Consider the following 21094-nt stretch of genomic DNA (forward strand, 5'->3'; position numbering starts at 1 on the left):
GACCGCCTGAGCTCCACCTCCTGTCAGATTAACAGTAGCATTAGATTATCATAGGAGTGTTGATACAGGAGGGGGGTAGGGAAGTGCTGGGTAGAGAGGAGTGGGGTCCCTGGCAAGGGCTCCACCCTTGGGCCTGTGCCCACAGACCTACGTGAGGACAGGCATTCCTGTTTTAGTGCTCAAATGTTGCATTTTCCAAAACTGCTCTGGCCCACCACACCCCCAATCCTGTACCTATAAAAACCCTTGAGACCCCCGCAGGCACACACACAAGCAGCTGGACACCAAGATGAACACACCGGCAGAAAAACACACCCACAGACGCTGGCAGGCGATTGATGATGGAACAACACGGACACCAAGGGGAATTCAGCAAAGGGCAGTCAGAGGAGAGCCCGGCTGCTGAGCAGCCCGACTCCAGGAGAAGAGCACCTTCCCACTCCATCCCCCTTCTGGCTCCCCATCCATCTGCTGAGAGCTACTTCCCACCACTCAATAAAGCCTTGCACCCATCCTCCAAGCCCACCTGTGATCCAATTTTTCAGTACACTAGGGCAAGAACCCAAGATACAGAAAGCCCTCTGTCTTTGCTATAAGGCAGAGGGTGTAATTGAGCTAATTAACACAAGCTGCCTGAGCATGGCTAAGCTGAAAGAGCACGTGGTCACAGATGCGCACTGGGGCTTCAGGAGCTGTAAAAACTAACCCCTAGACTTGCCTGTCTGCGTGCTCCCGCTAGGGGTTTGAGCAGCAGGGCACTGAAGAAGTGAGCCACACCCCCATTGCATGCCCTGTGAGGGAGATAAGGAAAAACTTTTCCCATTTCAACATTAACCCTATTGTAAACTGTGCACGTGAGGGATCTAGATTGTGCACTCCTTATGAGAATCTAACTAATGCCTGATGATCTGAGGTGGAACAGTTTCATCCCACTACATCCCCCCACCCCCAGCCCCCTCTGTGGAAAAATTGCCTTCCCTGAAACCAGCCCCTGGTGCTGAAAGGGTTGGGGACCGCCGCATAAGATCCTATAGAGATAATTCTGTCACTGGCCCTTATTAGGGTTATGCCCTGAAGAGCTAATAAGTTAATGGCATTTCTCCAAAATTAGAGAAGCATAGAAAGCCGGTTAAAACCCTTAGGGTCAGTACCTCTTTTGGTTTGGACATGTACTTACATGCCTTCCTCTGGTTCAAGACAACCCCCTGCACTCTCAGTAGCCTCCAGCACATCGGTTAAAGGATATAATAATTGAGCAATACTTCATCCTGTTCAAAGTGTTCTCCCATCCATCATGTCATCAGAGCCTCACAGCAGTCCTGAAAGGAAATAGATCAGGTGTCTGCCTGTGTCCATGCTGGAGAAGTCAGTGCAGAAAGAAAAAGATGACTGTGGCTTTCCAAGGCAGCAGGGGAAAGGATGGTAGATTCGCACCTCTCATCATAAACCTTTGCCCGCTTTTGAGCCACGATGAAACTTCAGGACACAGTGCCCAAATCTAACACCTGAGTCATGGAAACCTTAGTCTACAAACACAACCAGGACTTCCTCACAAGGGACTGGCTGAGAAACTGCTCAAATGACGGTTTGCAAAGATCCTTAAAAACAAATCAACAAGGCCGGGCTCGACAGCTCACGCCTGTAATCTCAGCACTTTGGGAGGGCGAGGTGGGCAGATCACGTGAGTTCTGGAGTTCAAGACCAGCCTGGCCAATATGGTGAAACCTCGTCTCCACTAAAAATACAAACAAATTAGCCGGGTGTAGTGGCACACACCTGTAATCCAAGCTACTCAGGAGGCTGAGGCAGGAGAATCACTTGAACCTGGGAGGTGGAGGTTGCAGTGAGCCAAGATTACGCCACTGCAATCCAGCCTGGGCAACAAGAGTGAGACTCTATCTCAAACAAAAACACAAAAACAAATCAACAAAAACACAGTCGATCTCAGGTACTTTGGGGAAGGCAGGTATAGGAGGGGTATGGAAGGGTGGTTCTAGATTGTTGATGTGTTGCATTTCTTGAGCTGAATGTTGGCACGTGGATGTGCTCAAATTGTGACAGTTCATTGATCTGTGTCCTTATAATTTGTGCATGTTTCTGTGTCAAGGTTGTGCTTCTGTAAAAGTAGAGATTTTTTTTTTTTTTTTTGAGACGGAGTCTCGCTCTCTCTCCAGGGCCGGAGTGCAGTGGCCAGATCTCAGCTCACTGCAAGCTCTGCCTCCCGGGTTCATGCCATTCTCCTGCCTCAGCCTCCCGAGTAGCTGGGACTACAGGCGCTGCCACCTCGCCCGGCTAGTTTTTTTTTTTGTATTTTTTAGTAGAGACGGGGTTTCACCATGTTAGCTAGGATGGTCTCGATCTCCGGACCTCGTGATCCACCTGTCTCGGCCTCCCAAAGTGCTGGGATTACAGGCTTGAGCCACCGCGCCCGGCACAAACAGAATTTTTAAAATACATGATAGTTCTTCCAAAGAATTTAACACAGGTGATCTCAAAATCAATTCCTCTTACTCCATCCGTAAAGAATACAGAGGATGCTCTTATTTACATAGTACAACTGGGACTTTATTTTAAGCCCAAGCTCTCTATGTTCACTACTGATATATGTACTTATCCCTGCATTTCACATTGCATTTACTCAATTTGTACTTTCCAAAAATACTTGTTATATTGCTTACCTTTGAGCCACACCCACTGCCAAATAGAAGTTTTAAAGATTTCAACAAAAATGAGCTGGGCACAGTGGCTCATGCCTGTAATCCCAGTGCTTTTGGAGGCTGATGCAGGAGGATCACTTGAGGTCAGGAGTTTGAGACCAGCCTGGGCAACATAGTGAGAGCCCATCTCTACCAAAAAAGGTTTGTTTTAATTAGCTGAGCCACCTCACACCTAAAGTCCCAGTTACTCAGAAGACTGAAGTAGGAGGATCACTTGAGCCCAGGAGTTCAAGGTTACTGTGAGCTATGATTGAGCCACTGCACTCCAGCCTAGTTGACGGAATAAGACCCTGTCTCAAAAAATATACCTACATTGGATGAAAGTGACAATGAGCTTTGAAAATATTTAAGTGACTCAAAGAGTGGATTTATAATTTAGAAGACAATGATATTGCAAGTAGAAGTAAAGTGTTTGTGTAAAATTTAACAAATTTTAAACATGTCTGATGGCATTCTATAATACTTCTGGAACATCCTGCATGCTCTCCAAATTGAACCACAAACTTGGGTCCCACTCTGAGGATGCCTGTCATCCTAGAGAGGTGAAATACAGCAAGCACAGACCCAATAAAGACACCAAGACATTAGCGCAGTTCATTGTTATCAAGCATCTTTTGACTTTTGGTTTATCTAGTTGCAAAGGTGTGAGGTCTAGGTCCCATGATCCCTTCTTTGGACAAAGCCACTAACACAGAGAGCAGTTAAGCAACACATCCAAGCTCCCAAGACTGAAACCCAGGTTCCCAGGACTGTTTTGTGACTGTTCATGAAGATAGTTAGAAATCACAAGGTCGGCAGGGTGCCATGGTTCACGCCTGTAATCCCAGCACTTTGGGAGGCTGAAGCGGGTGGATCACCTGAAGTCAGGAGTTCAAGACCAGCCTGGCCAACATGGCAAAACCCCATCTCTACTAAAAATACAAAAATTAGCTGTATGTGGTGCCGCACACCTGTTATCCCAGCTATGTGGGAGGCTGAGGCCCAAAAATCACTTGAACTTGGGAGGTGAAGGTTGCAATGAGCCGACATTATGCCACTGCACTCCAGCTTGGGAGACAGAGGGAGACTGTCTCAAAAAAAAAAAAAAAAAAAAAAAAAAAAGAAGCGGGGCATGGTGGCTCACACCTATAATCCCAGCACTTTGGGAGGCCAAAGGGGGCAGATCACAAGGCCAGGAGTTGGAGACCAGCCTGGTCAACATGGCAAAACCCTGTCTCTACTAAAAATACAAAAACCAGCTTGATGTGGTATCGCATGCCTGTAATCCCAGCTACCTGGGAAGTTGAGGCATGAGAATTGCTTGAACCTGGGAGGCAAAGGTTGCAGTGAGCTGAGATCATGCCACTGCACTCCAGCCTAGGATGCAGAGTGAGATTCTGTCTCAAAAAACAAAAAACAAAAAAAGAAAAGAAAAGAAATCACACAGGTCAAGCATTCATGAATCACAGTGGTAGTGTAACAGGAGGCAAGATATGCTTGTATTGGGGATGCTGTCATAGATATGCACTGAATGTTGGAGGTGCAACTGACCAAGACCCAGGACCAAACCCATCAGTGATGGTAGCAGTCGTCAGAAGGAGATGCAATGGAGCAAGCAATAGGCAGTCTACATTGGGGGACAGTCAGTATTTGCAAAGCATGACACTAGGCTGTTATTATCAGAGGTCTTGCAGAAAGGCAGAGCCCTAGATCAAGAAAGTCCATTGTGATGCAGGCAATAGGGTCTAACTTCCAGTAGAGCTACAAGTGTTCTGGACAAGGCTGAGTACTGGGCTCAGGACCTTGCAGGGTTTCAAGACCATCCACAGTCAGAAATCAAGCAGATTCCATTACAGGCATGTATTAAGGTGTTCACTTTTTTTTTTCCCCCCGAGACAGAGTTTTGATCTTGTCACCCAGGCTGGAGTGCAATGGCACAATCTTGGCTCACTACAACCTCCAACCCCCAGGTTCAAGAGATTCTCCTGCCTCAGCCTCCCGAGTAGCTGGGATTACAGGCTAATTTTTGTATTTTTTTTTTATGGAGATGGGGTTTCACTATGTTGTTCATGCTGGTCTCCAACTCCTGACCTCAGGTGATCCACCTGCCTTGGCCTCCCAAAGTGCTGGGATTACAGGTGTGAGCCACCACGCCTGGCAAGGTGTTCACTTTTCTAACCTCTCCCTTATATATGTGTGTGTATATATATGTGCATGCGTGTGTGTGTATGTGTGTGTATATATACGTGTCTCTATATTTATACACATATATATTATACTACGACAGAGACCCTGTCTTAAATATATATATATATGTGTGTGTGTGTATGTCACCATGCTCAGTATGGTGCTCGTATACGTATACGTATCTATAAATATATATAAATACATATACGTATATACGTATACGTATAATATATAGATACATATATACTTATAAATACATATATACCCATATATACATATCTATAAATATATACATATACTGAGCATGGTGACATACACACACACACATATATATATTTAAGACAGGGTTGTGTCGCAGTGGCGCAATCACAGCTCAGCTCACTACAGCCTTGACCTCCCAGGCTCAGATGATCCTCCCACCTCAACCTCCCAAGTAGCTGGGACTACAGCTATGCGCCACCACACCTGGCTAATTTTTGTATTTTTTTGTAGAGACAGGGTTTCGCCACATTGCCCAGGCTGGTCTTGAACTCCTGAGCTCAAGAGATACTCCTGCCTCAGCCTCCCAAAGTGCTGGGATCACAGGCATGAGCCACCGTGCCCAGTCGTCTCTCCCATATAGTTTTGCATTTAACCCATCACCTCCCCATGCTGAGAAAGGCTTGTCCAAATAAGTCAACACCAGGAAGGGAGAGAGGGAGCAGACAAGTCATCAGTTCTTTACCCCGCCACCTCTCCAGGATGACTGCTTGCCTCTTTCCCTCTGTTTAACATGAGCCTGTTCACTGAGCCACAATTTTCAGAAAAATTCAATCTCCTTGAATTAGAACCAGAGAAACACATTGTTCTTCAATATTTTCTGCTCCATCAGATCAGCCTTACCTTTCCCCTTCAACCATCTTTCCATTAAAATTTATTTTAAAATACACACAAAGGGGAAAAGGCAGCCCAGTGTGCATGCTAATTACACTGTGTTCATTTCTCCTCAAGCACAGCCTGCTAACAGAATCATGTTACACATTTGTTTCACACTCTGTTCTATTCTGTAATGCACAGTTGTTAGACTCTCACTTGGCAGACATAGCAGAACCAACAGGATTATACACTTCACATCTGGAAATATTCCACAATCTTTATAGACCAAAATCTGTGTTGGGTTTCTTCCCTCCTATGCCAACCAGGTAAAACAAGAAAGAGAGAAGGATACATTTGCTCACCCAGAGAAGCCCCATCAGAGAAACCACCAGGATAATGGAAATCAGATGTTCTCAGGGCTGGTGACTTATTCTGGATGTGAAACCCACATGTGGTAAGTAAGCAAAGAGAACACTTGGAAAGGCTTAGGTGATAGGTTTTTAACGCTGTCAAGGGAAACATTGAAATCCTCCAATTTGTGAGTACTATGCCAGCACTTTTTTTCTCCAAAAACTGGAGCACAACTCCAGACCCTAAATGAGGCAGAGTCATAGAGAGACTAACTAACCAACCAATACTCAAATTCGAGGAAGTCAGCTGGGCTTACTGGTGTCGTCGTTCTCACCGCAGGTCTCACATAGGGCAGGTTTCTGATTCCCGCCTCTGCACAGATTTCTGCAACGCAAGGAGTTACGGGGCCACTCGAGGATAATGAAACCCACAAAAGTGAAATTGTCACAAGAAGAACTTAGCACCGTGGTGCTCAGCCTTTGACGTGCATCAGAATGGCTCTTTGAACGTCTGGGTGCAAACCTACCTAGTTGGAATGTCTGAGGATGGGATCCAGTGTGCCTAACTGTAAATGATGGCAGGCGTGAGTTGGCTGTGTCCCCTCCCCTTTTCAGAACAATGGTTTCTCAAAAAACATTGATATGCAGTTCCATTTATTTTTACATCTCACTCTACCATCTGTGATGAGTGATTTCTCTTTTGGACAGGACTTCATCACAGAAATATTCCATGGAAGGCCATCTCACTGTAGATTAAAATGGAGTGAAAAATGCAAGGGTCATATCTCCATGCCGAATCCATTAGCTCTTATTCCCAGCCCTTTCTCACCTCATCTCAACTCCAGTTGACTCGCAGCCAGTATAGAAAAGGCAATAGCTTTACGAAATCTAGTGTCCTCTTCTCAGGATTCAAATGCATAGAATTTTCCCTATCAAAAAGGAGCCAAGATTGTACAATCCTTATGTGCATGTGGACCCAAGCCAGATGCAAATCATGACCTGGCTCTGTTTGGAGAGCTGGCTGTGGTGAAGGGAAAGTAGCCCAAGCCCGAGAGTTCAGAGACCCAAAGCCATTTCTGTTTTCACCACTTAATAGCTTTGGGGCACTGGGCAAAGCGATCTCCCCTGAAAGCCTCAGCATCTTCAACTTGACACAGGGTTGTAATAAAATTATATAGCTTTCCATATAAAGACGAGTTCTTGCTATGTTGCCCGGGCTGGTCTCAGACTCCTGGCCTTAAGTTGATACTCATGCACTCATCTTCCCTCCCTATCTTCACCTTCTAATCTGCTCCATCCTCAGACTAGGAGCCTCACCAGGAGCACTGGAAGAACTTGTGGATGGGACAGAGCTTCACCCTTGGTTGGTGCTGCTTTGCTCTTAACTATTCCTTGACCCAGTTTTGTGACATTACTTCTGCTCTCTATGGCAAGCCTTGCTGGCTCTGACTGTGGCTGTTTGATCCCCCTTCTGACAGTCTCAGATCTGAACTGGTGCGGGAAGGAGAACTAACTCCCTCCAGGCCTCACTCTGACATTCAACCTCAGTTTCCCACCACCTAGGTGCCTCTGCCCCCATTTCTCAGGAGCATATTCTGATACCTAGACTTGCACCTTGTGCACCCAAACCAGGATCTACCTGGAGTCTCACCTTTTCATTTGTTTTCTGTTTTAGTCCAGCTCATAGTCACCCATTTAACATTCTAATTCTCATCTTGGACTGAAGCCCTAACCTTCAGTCCCAACCCAGTCAGTGAGTGACTCAGCCTGCTACCTATGGAAAAGCCTTATTTATTTATTTATTTATTGTTTTGTTTTTTAGAGGCACAGCCCTGCTCTGTTACTCAGGCTAGAGTGCAGTACAGCACTCAGGCTAGGTATGATCATAGCTCACTGCAGAGTCCACCTCCTGGGCTCAAGCGAGCCTCCCACCTCAGCCTCCTGAGTAACTGAGAACACAGGCATGCCCAACTAATGTTTTCTATTTTTTGAAGAGACAGGATCTTGCCATGTTGCCCAGACTGGTCTCAAATTCCTGGCCTCAAGTGATCCTCCTGCTTTGGCCTCTCAAAGTGCTGGGATTACAGGCATGAGCCACCGCACCCAGCCCCAGAGAGGCCTTCTTAATGCCAAGAGTCTGCAGGATTGTCCAGCTAGATACACCCCACCCCCTTCCCAGGTGCCCTCTCTCTGTGCACTGCCCACCTGCCAATCTTGTCCAAGCGGCAACTAGAGATGGCCTCACTTTTCTTCTATCTGCTGCTACTGTACCTACAGCTAGGCTGTTGGCCCCAGACTCTGGCTCACCCCAGGAGGCGGGCTTGGTGCCAAGACCCAACCCCTTCCAGCCTGGCTCACCCTTCCCATCCCTGGTCAACGAAGTCCCACCCCTTACTCTGAGCCTTGCCCTCACAACCTGTTGCCTCTACCCTAATTTAAAAAAATGCACACCCCAAGTTGACTTAGAGTACCACCCCATCTGCAGCCACCCATATGCCTGAGGCATTGAACTCTGCCAACCACTCCCTCTTTGGACAGTTTATTATACCCTTGGTGACTGTATTCTTTGCTTGTGTTGCTGTAACAAGTTACCACAAACTTAGTGGTTTAAAGGATGCAATGTGTTATCTTTCTTTATAAAGAAAAGGTGATAATGTGAGCCATGGGCAATGGCTGTAAATACAGATGAAGCTTTGCTTGCTTACTGGCCCAGTTCCTAACAGGCTACATACTGGTACCTTCCTTCCTTCCTTTCCTTCCTTTCATCCATCCTTCATTTGTTTTTTCTTTTTCTTTTTTTTTTTTTTTGGAGACGGAGTCTCGCTCTGTCACCTACGCTGGAGTGCAGTGGTGCGATCTTGGCTCACTGCAACCTCCGCCTCCCAGTTCAAGCAATTCTCCTGCCTCAGCCTCCTGAGTAGCTGGGACTACAGGTGCATGCTGCCACACCTGGCTTTTTTTTTTTTTGTATTTTAGTAGAGACGTGGTTTCACCATGTTGCCCAGGCTGGTCTCGAACTTCTGAGCTCAGGCAATCTGCCCGCCTCGGCCTCCCAAAGTGCTAGGATTACAGGCATGAGCCACTGCACCCAGCCTCCATCCTTCATTTCTTTCATCCATCCTTCATTCCTTCCATCCTTCCTTCCTTCCTTCTCCCCTTCCTTCTTTCCTTAGGTGAGGCAATATTTTTCCCATGCATGATTTTCTTTAACTTGCATAACAAATAGTTCCTATTCCTGGCTGTACATATCTGAAGGTATTCCTCCAGATCCAATAACTGAAAAAGCAAGGTTTAACCATACTATGAATTTATCCACGAATACAAGAATTGGTCAAGGACCTCCTTTATGGTAGCAAGTAAAAGATGAAACCAGTGCTCTAGATAAGAATAAATGACCCCATGTTGACCTGTTCATGGCTTTCATAGTGATAACATAAATAGGCAAGTATTCACTCCTGCTGTGCGGCCAGTTCCTAACAGTCCAAGGACTGGTGCCAGTTACCGTCTGTGGCCCCCGAGGAGGTGGACATCTTTGGGGGCCACTATTCTGCCTGCCACAGAGATGGGGACACTTCTCTCTCCTAGTTCTCTCTTCTTTGCTTTCTGACCACTCTGCCTCATTTCCCTTCATTGGCTTTTTATTCTTCTGTGATTTTTTTTTTTCTTTAAGGCAGGATCTTGCCCTGTTGCCTAGGCTGGAAAGCCGTGGTGCAATTTTGGCTCACTGCAACCTTCACCTCCTGGGCTCAAGCAATTCTCCCACCTCAGCCTCCCAGGGATCTGGGACTACAGGTGTATCCCACCATGTCTTGCTAATTTTTGTACTTTTTTGGTAGAGACAGGGTCTCACCATGTTGCCCAGGCTGGTCTCAAACTCCTGGGCTCAAGCAATCTGCCTGCCTTGGCCTCTCAAAGTGCTGGGATTACAAGTGTGAGCCACTGCACCCGGCCCCGGTGAGCTCTTACATGTTGCCCCCCCACCACGATTTCACCGTGGCCCTGTTTCTGCTCTAAATCTCCCTGTGCACTCCTACCAATATGGCTTAGGTCATACACTGATGAATTCCTGAGTAGATATCTCCAGCCTAATCCTTTCTCCAAAGTTTCAGACCTATATGTCCAGTGGTCAGACCTCTCTGCCTGTGTAGACGGCAAGACCAGTGTTCCCAGGGGGTGGTATGCCCCAAAACAAAATAAAAAAAATAGCTCATGTCAGAGCCTCAACAAGGAGACCTCTGGACATGATTTTGTCCCTCCTGGGTGCAATGAGCAAAAAGAGACAAGTTCATCCTTGCAGGAGAAATCAACATAGACAAACAGAAGAAATAAACACGTATTAATTTTTTACTAATCTTCCTTTTCTGATATGTAAATAGTCCCATTTTCCCACATCTTACTTTCCTAGTACCTTCTCCATGAAAGAAAAAAAAAATACTTAAACATAATACGAGGAAGAAAACTACAGAGGATAAGAATGTAAATGGCTATCCCTTACTGGGAACTTATCAGGAATTTTGTAGAGCACAGTAAGTGAAATATTAAATATCCCATTTAATCCCCACGAAGAGCCAGTGAAGTATTTTAAAAATCAAATGAACAAAGTATGGCCTTGGAGGTTAAGTAACTCACCACGTTCATACCACTGTAAAGGAGGCTGAGCCCAGCCTTGAGCCAAGATCTGCCTGACAATGATGTCCATGCATCTTGAGATAAGACAGAAGGCATATGTTCAAGAATAAAGAACATGTAAAAGCAAACAGGCAATAGCTTCTCTTCTTCCATAAGGCAACACTCATACTGTAGCAGGACAAGCCACAGACAAAACTCCTCAGATACCGGATTAAAGAAGGAAGAGGGTTTTTATTCGGCCGGGAGCGTCGGCAGACTCGCGTCTTAAGAGCCGAGCTCCCCGAGAAAGAAATACTTGGCATGACCATCCTGGCTAACACGGTGAAACCCTGTCTCTACTAAAAATACAAAAAACTAGCCGGGCGAGGTGGCGGCGCCTGTAGTCCCAGGTACTCGGGAGGCTGAGACAGGAGAATGGCGTAAAACCCGGGAGGCGGAGCTTGCAGTGAGCTAAGATCCGGCCACTGCACTCCAGCCCGGGCAACAGAGCCAGACTCCGTCTCAAAAAAAAAAAAAAAAAAAAGGCTTACAACTTTAAGGGGTCCACGTGAAAGGGTCGTGATAAATCGAGGAAGCGTAGGAAACGTGACTGGGGGCTACATGCATCAGCTAACAAAAAGTTTTACAATGCTTTTTTCATACAGTGTCTGGAATCTACAGATAACACAAGTAGTTTAGGCCAGGGGTTGATGTTATTATTATTACTTTGTTTAACTCCTAGGGCTGGGTGGTGGTGCCAAGGTTGTCTGGCTATTTATCTTACTTTTGTTTCTTTCTCTCTTTCCTCCTGTCTTGAGAACTAGGCAAGGTTGGGGGAGGAGGGCAGCAGGAGTAGTAGTGGTCTCCTTCCTTAATACTTTCTGGTGTCTTTTATTTATTTATTTATTTTTTGAGATGAAGTCTTTCTCTGTTACCTAGGCTGGAGTGCAGTGGCTTGAATTTGGCTCGATCTTGGCTCACTGCAACCTCCTCCTCCTGGGTTCAAACAATTCTCTTGCCTCAGCCTCCCCAATAACTGGGATTATAGGCTCACACTACCATGCCCAGATAATTTTTTTTTCTGGACACAGTCTTGCTCTTATCATCCAGGTTGGAGTGCAGTGATGCAATCTTGGCTCACTGCAACCTCCACCTCCCCGGTTGAAGCAATTCTCCTGCCTCAGCCTCCCCATTAGTTGGGATGACAGGTAAGCATCACCACACCCAGCTAATTTTTTTTCATGTTTTTAGTAGAGATGGGGTTTCACCATGTTGGCCAGGCTGGTCTCAAACTCCTGACCTCATGATCCAGTGGCCTCACCCTCCCAAAGTGCTGGTACTGTAAGCATGAGCCACCATTCCCCACCGTGTCTTTTAATTTTTAATTTGTATGGGTGCACAGCAGATGTATATATTAGGTTGGTGCAAAAATAATGGCAAAAAAGTGATTATTTTTGCACCAACCTAATATTTATGGGGTACCTGAAATATTTTGATCCAGGCATGCAATGTGTAATACATCAGGGTGGATGGGGTATCCATCACCTCAAGTATCTATCCTTTCTTTGTGTTATAAATATTCCAAATATACTCCTTATTTATTTATTTATTGAGATGGAGTCTTGTTCTGTCGTCAGGCTGTAGTGCAGTGGCGGGATCTCAGTTAACTGCAACCTCCTCCTCCCAGGTTCAAGAGATTCTCCTCTGTAGCTGGGACTACAGGAGTGCGCCACCACGCCCAGCTAATTTTTTTGTATTTTTAGTAGAGACGGGGTTTCACTATGTTGGCCAGGACGATCTCGATCTCTTGACCTTGTGATCTGCCTGCCTCAGCCTCCCAAAGTGCTGGGATTACAGGCGTGAGCCACAGCGCCCAGCATAAGTTATTATTTAACGTACAATAAGTTATTGTGGACTGCAGTCACCCTGTTGTGCTGTCAAATACTAGGTCCTATTCATTCTATCTAACTATATTTTTATACCCATTAACCAACCCACATCCCCCCTACTACCCTTGCCTTCCCAGCTTATAACCATACTTCTACTCTATCTCCATGAGTTCAACTGTTTTGTTTTGTTTTGAGATGGAGTGGCATGAGCCACTGTGCCCAGCCAAGTCCAGTTATTGAATAATTTTTTATTAAGAGCCTACCATGACCAGGGCAGTGCCAGGCACTAGAGGTACCATGATAAACAAGACAGACATGCTCTCTACTCCGACAGCTTAAAATTCACTGATCATTCCATTTCATTGGGGACGCTGACAATGTAGAAAGTGCTCAGGAGAAGGCAGATGGGAACGAGGTCAATAAACCATATGGTGGGCTTAGCAAAAAAAATACTGGTAATTTTTGCCACTGGGTGATGAGCATGGGCGGAAGGGGTCATATTAGAATCCTATTTTGAGGTGTTTTGGAAGCTTCCGTAAGTCACGTGGAGTTGGCATGCTGAAATGAGGTAAACATGATGAGTGTTGCCCAAAAGGATACCCTTTAAATTTTTAGCACTTTCCAAACCAGTGTGGTCACAACAAATGCTAACAGGAGTGGTGTGAAGTAGGCAGGGGAGGTAATAACTATGCTTATTTTATGAATGAGGAAAACACTAGATTCGACTCATAGAGGCTTGGAGTTAGAAGGGACTTAAGAAGCCTGCTGTCAGTTTTCCATCCTAATGCTTAACTTGACAATGATCCCACCCAGCACAACACATTACATCAAAAGTTATAGGAATGGCCAGGCGCAGTGGCTCACAGGCCTGTAATCCCAACACTTCAGGAGTCCTAGGCAGCCTAGCGCAGGCGAGGGGGAGGGAGGGGGAACGATGAGGACAGGGTGGGTGGGGAAAGGGGGAGGAGGCTGGGGGAGCAGAGGGGGACGGGGGTGGGTGGGGTTGGCGCGGGCGGTAGGGGGGGTCAGGGTGGGGACCCCGCGCCTTGGAGGGGCTGGGAAGGCCAGCATGTTGGGGGAGGCGCCCGGGCCTCTGGGACTGGGCCTGGCTGCGCCAAGTTGGGGCTGACATGAAGTCCCCTGCATTTTTGGGGGTGGCCCGTCCCTCTGGGAGAGGATCCCTCACAAGATGACTTCCCAAGTCGCGCTCCGAGGCGGCTCTTTGCGGACCCCACAGAGATGCCTTCTGGGCTCCTGGGGCCCGCGGGGAGAGGCAGGTGAGGCCCAGGGCTGGGTGAGGCCAGGCCTTTCTAGGAATGTTGGTGCTCCCAGCATCCAGAGGTTTCCAGGGAAGTGGCCCGAGTACGTCCCCGCCTAATTATGGAGCCATCCCTCGGGCTGCGCAGTGGAGCGCCGAGGTGACGGCTGCGGGGAGCCAGGGCAGCCAAGCACCGTCCGCAGTCAGGAGGTCCGGGGCAGCGTGCAAGGCGGTTGCGGCGTGCGGGCCGCATGCCTGCGGAGTGCGCGGGTTGGGCTGAGGGCTGTCCCTGGAGCGCCGGGTGGCCCTGGGGCCCGCACGCCCACTTGCTGGCGGGGGGTGGCGCAGACATGGGCGGTCACCCCGAGGGCGGTCCAGGGTAGCCCGAGCTAGCCTGGAGTAGGGGAGTGGCGCAGAGCTGCGTGGAAAGGCGCGGGGCGCCTGCGTGGCGAAGGAACTCACCTGCCTGACACGCCTGCAAAGCCTACGGAGCTGCTCGGGCCAAGACCTCTGTTGGCCAAACGCAGGGCGGGGCGTGAACGCCTGGCGGGGCCCTGGCGTCGGGTGGGGACCTGTCCGCCTGCGGGGGGCATGCTCTCCAAGGGGGCGTGGCTCTCTGCTCCGGTGAAGGCCAAAGGGACTCCTTGGGCTGGGCGGAAAAGCGACTGACTGTGGCTGCGGACAGGCGGTGACTGCAACGCGGAGGAGCTGAGGTCGCGGTGGGTCGCTAAGCCCAGCCCAGGACATGCGCGCTTGGCGCACGAGACTCAAGGGGAGCGCGGAGGGGTCCGGGTCGCCAGGGGCTGCTGGGCCCTTCCCTGAACCCGGCGCGGGGCACGCTAGGAGCTGGCTCAGGCGCACCCGGTGGCTGCAGCTGCCGCGGGAGGAGCTCGGCGGCTCGGGGTCCTCGGAGACAGCGTTTCTCCCGGAAGGCTTCCTGGGGCGGTGGGTGGGAAGTGGGGGCTGGGGCGGCAGCGGGAGGCGTCATGTCTCCGCAGGTGGGCACCATGCTCCCTGCAGCCCTGCGCGGGGCCCTGCTGGGCTGCCTGTGCCAGGCCTGGCCTGAGACAGTATGTGAGAAAGTGCAGAACGACTGTGGGGCCCCTCCGGATTACTGAACAATACGTGGACTATGGCCCGATAAAAATGAAGGATGTAATGGATCGTGGCACTTTAATTTAGAAGAGATTAAGGATATTTTGCCGGAAATGAAGGCACACTGGCCTGATGTAATTCACTCGTTTCCCAATCGTAGCCACTTCTAGAAGCATGAGAGGGAAAAGCATGGAACCTGTGCCGCAGTGGTGGACGCACTCAACTCCCAAAAGTACTTCAGCAGAAGCCTGGAACTCTACAGGGAGCTGGACCCCAACAGTGTGCTCCTAAAACTGCGTCTAAGCGCATCCATCAATTACTAACAAGTTGCAGATTTTAAAGATGCCCTTGTCAGAGTGTATGAAGTGATACCCAAAATCCAGTGCCTTCCGCGAAGCCAGGATGGGAAAGTATAGACAATTGGTCAGATAGAACCTTGCCTCGCTGAGCAAGACCAGTAGCTGCAAAACTGCATGGAGCAGTGCAGGTGGGGGGTGGGGTTGGAAAGCAGCCATCTCCCAAGTAGGAAGTTTGGCTGGCGGATGGGGCTGCCAAGAGCCAGGGTCTGAGGGTCTGTGAAGATGCCCCAGTGTTTTATTCCCCCACCTAAAAAAAGCCAGCATTGATGCCCAAGTTTGGGAAATACTCTGTTTTAAAAAGCAAGAGAAATTCACAAACTGCAGCTTTCTAAAAAAACAAAAACACAAACTGCAATTTCTTTTGCACCAACCTAATACAGTATATCTATAGATATATCTGTCAAATTACATATATCATATAATGTGTATATAACATATACCTGTATATCTAATGTAAATTGTATATAATGTATATATAATGTGTAATGTATATATAAAATGTAATGCATATATCATATATAATGTATATGTAATGTGTGTATATTTATATATGAGAGGAGATTTATCATGGGAATTGGCTCACGGGATTATGGAGCCTGAGAAGTTCCACCATCCGCCAAGTGCAACCTGGAGACCACGAAAGCCCGTGGTGTAATTCAGTCTAAGTCTGAAGATCTGAGAATCACGGAAGCTGATGATGTTAACTCCAGGTTTAAATCTGAAGGCCTGAGAACTGGGGGTGCTGCTGATGTAAGTCCTAGAGTTCAAAGGCCCAATCACCCAGAGCTCTGATGTCTGAGAGCAGAAGATGGATGTCTCAGCTGAAGAAGAAAGAGTTAATTTGCCCTTTCTCTACCTTTTTGTACCATTCGGGCCCTCAATAGATTGGATGGTGTCCTTCCACATTGGTGAAGGTCAATCTTCTTTACCCAGTCTACTGATTCAAATGCTAATCTCTTCCAGAAACATCTTCACAGATGCACCTGGAAATAATGTTTTACCAGCCATCTGGGCATCCCTTAACTCAGTCAAGTTGACACATAAAAGTAATCATCACAGTGGTATATGAAGAGGATTAAGTCACTCAATTTTGAATAGGTTTGTGAGTGCTGAACTTTCTTTGTCAAGGCTGATTCGAGTTCATAATGATCTGCTCACTGTGTCCCTGGAGAAGTAACATGGGAAATGATGCTCATGGATTGTCATGGTCCTTACTAGAGAAGACCTGTATTTCTTGTATTGTTTATGGGGGTACAATACAGTGATTGAGGGCATCTACTGTGGAGTTAGTCTGACATTACTGTTCGAGGTCTGTCATTTGTTTGCTCTGTTACTGTGGGTCAATTTCTCAACATTTTAAAGTCCTGCTTGCCTCATCCAAAACATAATAATATTTTACTTGAGAATTGCTGTGAAGTTCTGACAAGATAATGCATGTAACTAGCAAATGGTGAATGTCTGGTCAATAGTATTGTCTTAAGGTAGAGACAGAGACATAAAATTATCTACACAAGTGCACACACACATAATCACATATACATATACACAAATAATTACATACACATATATACATACACATTTTTACATGGATGACATGGTGTTTTATAACCTGTTTTTACTCAATACTATACCATGAATATCTGCCCAGAAAAATGTGTAGCTTTCTACCACTGTTTAAAGAACTGATAGTATGGATTTACCCATTATATGGATTTACCATAGTTTAATTTGTCACAACTGATGGACATTTAGGTTGTTAGACAACTCTGCCTTTTAGCAAGACACAAAGATACAACATAACTAAGACTTCAGTTACCTTGATTCATCCACAGCCCTAACTCATCTTATGTTTCTTTCCATTTCCAGCCTCTGACTCTTCTCTTTGGCTTCTGAATTCTTACTCATTCCTTGCTCTGGTGAGAATCTCCTTTCCTCATGATATTATTCCTGTAGCAAACACATGATGCTCCCTGGCATTGACCCATCCAAGACCCTGGCTTCGTGTGGTTCTAGGTCCAGCCAGCATGAGTCCACATGGCCAGCATTTCTATTGTGTTTACCCAGCCTTACAGAAAGGAACCAACTGATAGGAAAGCCACCAATATTGTTTTAATGGTGGAATCATTCTACATCTCTGAATAAAATGCTACAGAACCTTTAGGGTTAGCAGCCATCTCAGAGGACTTCTGATGCAATCTTTTTCTATCCCGGCCGGCGGGATAGTCAGAGCAGGCCCTGGAGGAGGGGGTGGGAATTTGGGGAACAAAAGACAGGAGAAATGGAGACAAGACAGTGCTCTGATCAAGTCTCATTTAATGGCGGTAATGCACTGCCTTATATACACTTGGATGGGAAGGGGTTGGGCTAAGGCGGAAATGATCTCATTGCCGAGGGCGTGGCCAGGTTAGTTTCGGTTTCTCCGGTCGGAGGTCATGTTGCGCTTGCACTATTAAGTAACAATTTTCCCGGGCGCGGGAAAAGTGAGTGAAGAAGAAGCAGGAAGAGCGCCATCTTTAATAAGGTATTAGTACAGGGGAAAAATGGCAAAGATAGGGAGAAGGTGTGGGGTGGAAATGAATATAGCTCAGGCGTTTAATCTTTAATTATTATTCGCTATGGCCGGGGCATGCAGCTCCGGACAGGTCCCCCTTTTTATATTTTTATGATAAGAAAACCCCTCGGGAACTGCGCCTGTCTTAGGTTGGGTCAACTCACCCCCACCTTCTAGGCCCGTCATGGGATAAGGCAGCAGCAAGGGCGGCCCTCCTGTCTTAGGCTCCGATGGAGATAGTGTCCTCTTACCCATCATTGACTGTCCAGTTCAGCACACAGGGGAGGTGGTCTTATTAAGGTAAATAAGACTCACCATTTTCAGTCATCTCAAGGCGATGATAATGAACCTGTATAGGTTTGGCCTGGAAGGCCTCGATTTGTTGTCTGACAAATGCCATAAGCTTATTAAGGATTATAGGCCCGAGAGTGAGGAAGAGTAGAAGAGTGAGTAAAGGACCAAGAAATGGCAGGAGATAGGGGAGAAGTCCATCGAGTCCAGTCCATAGTGGATTGGCGGCCAGGCCTTTTCTGCGCTTTTCTAGTTCTTCTTGCAAAGTTTTTATCTTATCTCTGACGATTCCGGATTTGTTGGTGTAAAAACAGCACTTTTCCTGTAAGGCCAAACATATCCCTCCCTGTTCTGCCGTTAACAAATCTAGACCTCTTCTATTCTGGAGAACTACTTCAGCTAACGAGTCTACTTGGTCTTGTAAATCTTGTATAGTACTGGATAAGGTCTGTACATCTGAGATTAATTGATTGGATAATTTAGTATATTGGGTTACTGAGACTCCTAGGCCTGTGGCTCCTGTAGTAAAAGCAGTGGTGATTCCTAGTCCAGCCAACAAGGGAATAAATTGTATGGCTCGTTTCGGTCTATAAATAAAATGTTCAATAGCGGGGATGGGGATAGGTTCATCTCCAGGGATGATATCAATGTCGGGGAGAAGACTGGCCAGAACACAAAGCCCTGTCCAATTTGTAGGTAGATACGTATATGCCATGTTGTTTCCACAAACGAAAACCGAGCCATTTATAGCACACAAAGGGTTGGTGGCATTGATTATGGAAGTACAGTTGCCAAACACAACATAGCCTAAATCAATTTCTTTAGTGTTATTATATGATGGTGAAAAGAGGCAAGGGGAATTAGAAAACGTCATCGGTTGAACTAAGGGGGGGGGTAATAGGACAGGAATTATTTACTAAGGATTCATTTGAGTAATTGACATAGGGCAATGAAAGGTTAGGTATGGCTAGAGGAATAGGAGGGCCCATTTTAAGACAAAGCCAACAATCGTGGGCCAGGCTTGTATTGGACATTTGAAGTAAATTGTAAGTAGCATTGAGGATATCAAAGGTTTGGGCATCTAGCCTAAAATTATCTCTAATCTCAGGCAGGGCTAAAGGGTGATATTGAAGTTCAGGATATGAAGCTTTATGAATTTCTTCTAATTTTTTCTGGACGGTTTTAATTCTTGCAATATCTAATGGGCCTCCTCCATCAGAAATGTGAATGGGGGCGGTAGTGCTCCAACAAACAGGCTTTCCTTTTTGGCCGTTACAAGGAGATTGTACAAGTTTATTAGTGGATCCTAATACTTGTACGTCATCGATGCCTCCAGTTTGTGTTTTTAGTAACGTGGCCGTATAATATGTTCTATTGCCTGATTTGCATTGTTGATAGGAGGTATGACAGGAACTATGTACAGAAGATTGGAAAGAACTACAAGGGCTCTAGGAGCGGCCCGTTAGGTGAGGTATCTCTTGGGGTAGACTTACATTTCCATAACTGGTTTGGCATTAGGTAAGATGTCTTGCCCGTGCAGGTCACCTGGGTGATTCTATCTGACGGAGGTTCAGATATTTGTCCCCCTCTGCAGTCACAAGGCTGGCCGTATTGTTTTCGTAATAATTCTCTTGCCTTACGAGGGTCACCAAAACCTGCATAGACTGTCACTATGTTGTATAGAGCGATTATTCTCCAAAGGAATTTCATGTTAGGCTTCATTTTCTGAAAAACAAGAAGGAAAGAACTTCTCAGGGAGATTTATCTTCCCTGGACTGACAATGGTTATGATTTATTTGTCTTACCAATCTTTCAGGCAGCCATCTGGCTGCATCATTTTTTTGTGAGAAGATGCATACTGAGCCTCTTCCCCAAATTAAAACTGGATCGGGGCCATGCCATGAACTATCAAGTGGATCTTTCCATTTTACCATTGCAAACTGTTTTTGAGATTCAGGATGCCAGAAACGGTCGGCAGCCGATTTTCCATGACTGTCCAAATTTAAAAAATTAAGGATAAACAGGGCATGATTGAGTATGTTTCTGGGGGTACCCTTCACGGGGTACCAGCTCCCCCCTTTTAATTTTGTGATAATAGTTTTTAATGACAGATGAGCTCTTTCTACTATACCTTGTCCTTGGGGATTATAGGGAATGCCTGTGGTATGTTTAATTTGTAGGGTATTACAAAATTGTAAGAAGGCTTTGGCTGTATAACCGGGGCCATTGTCTGTTTTGATTTGTTTGGGTATTCCTGAAATAGAAAAGCAGTGTAATAAATGAGCTATGACATGTTTGGTGGCCTCTCCTGTTTGGAGAGTTGCACTGATGAATCCACTATAGGTGTCTATGCATACATGGATATATTTTAGTTGACCGAATTCTAAGTGGTGAGTAACGTCCATTTGCCAAATTTCGTTGGGGATGAGTCCTCGGGGGTTAACTCCTAGATGGGGAACAGGTAAATATGTTATGCAGTTGGCGCATTGTTTAACTATTTGTCGAGCTTGTTCTCTGGTAAGTTTAAACCTAAGTCTTAAGGTTTGGGCGTTTAAATGATGTAAGGCATGTGCTTTTTGCGCTTGTTGCAAATTGTCTGTAGTGACTGTGGCTATGGTTTTTGTTGCCGTGTCAGCTGTTGCGTTACCTTGTGTTAAAGGTCCCGGTAATCCTGAATGTGCTCTAATATGCCCAAGAAAAAAGGGAGTAGTCCTTTTTCGGATAAGTTGTTGACATTGTAAAAATAGGTTAGCTGTGTCTGAAATATGTTTAATTTGAGACACGGTCTCTAAGAGGGGTATTGAATGAGCCAGGTAGGCGCTGTCTGTATAAATGTTAAGTGGCTGACAAGGAAAAGCTGATAGTGCTGCAATTATAGCTTGCAATTCGACCAGCTGAGCTGATGTATAAGTGGTCTGGAATTTAACGACTACATTATTGTAAGTGTAAGCGGCA

At 46.5% G+C, this 21094-nt stretch overlaps 1 protein-coding gene and 1 pseudogene across 24 annotated transcripts in view; one reads left to right on the plus strand and one right to left on the minus strand.

Annotated features, from left to right (window-relative positions):
• NUPR2 (nuclear protein 2, transcriptional regulator) overlaps positions 1 to 21094 on the minus strand; it is a 145846-nt gene that overhangs the window by 41669 nt on the left and 83083 nt on the right. For 4 of the 23 annotated variants that reach the window (XR_013415325.1, XR_013415323.1, XR_013415322.1 and 1 more), the window contains exon 6: positions 19633 to 19864. The exons of 13 other annotated variants lie outside the window; for them this stretch is intronic. The gene's annotated coding sequence lies outside the window, so the exon portion shown is untranslated. Of the gene's footprint in view, positions 1 to 1177; positions 1320 to 14305; positions 19865 to 21094 lie in introns of those variants that run through there. 6 more of the 23 variants (XR_013415327.1, XR_013415331.1, XR_013415332.1 and 3 more) reach the window with 3 other exon arrangements.
• LOC100429714 (ribonuclease T2 pseudogene) lies at positions 14535 to 15564 on the plus strand (annotated as a pseudogene). Its single transcript, XR_013415336.1, has one exon. The product of XR_013415336.1 is annotated as a ribonuclease T2 pseudogene (transcript).

This window comes from Macaca mulatta, chromosome 3 (assembly GCF_049350105.2).
Source record: "Macaca mulatta isolate MMU2019108-1 chromosome 3, T2T-MMU8v2.0, whole genome shotgun sequence".
Taxonomy (NCBI): domain Eukaryota; kingdom Metazoa; phylum Chordata; class Mammalia; order Primates; family Cercopithecidae; genus Macaca; species Macaca mulatta.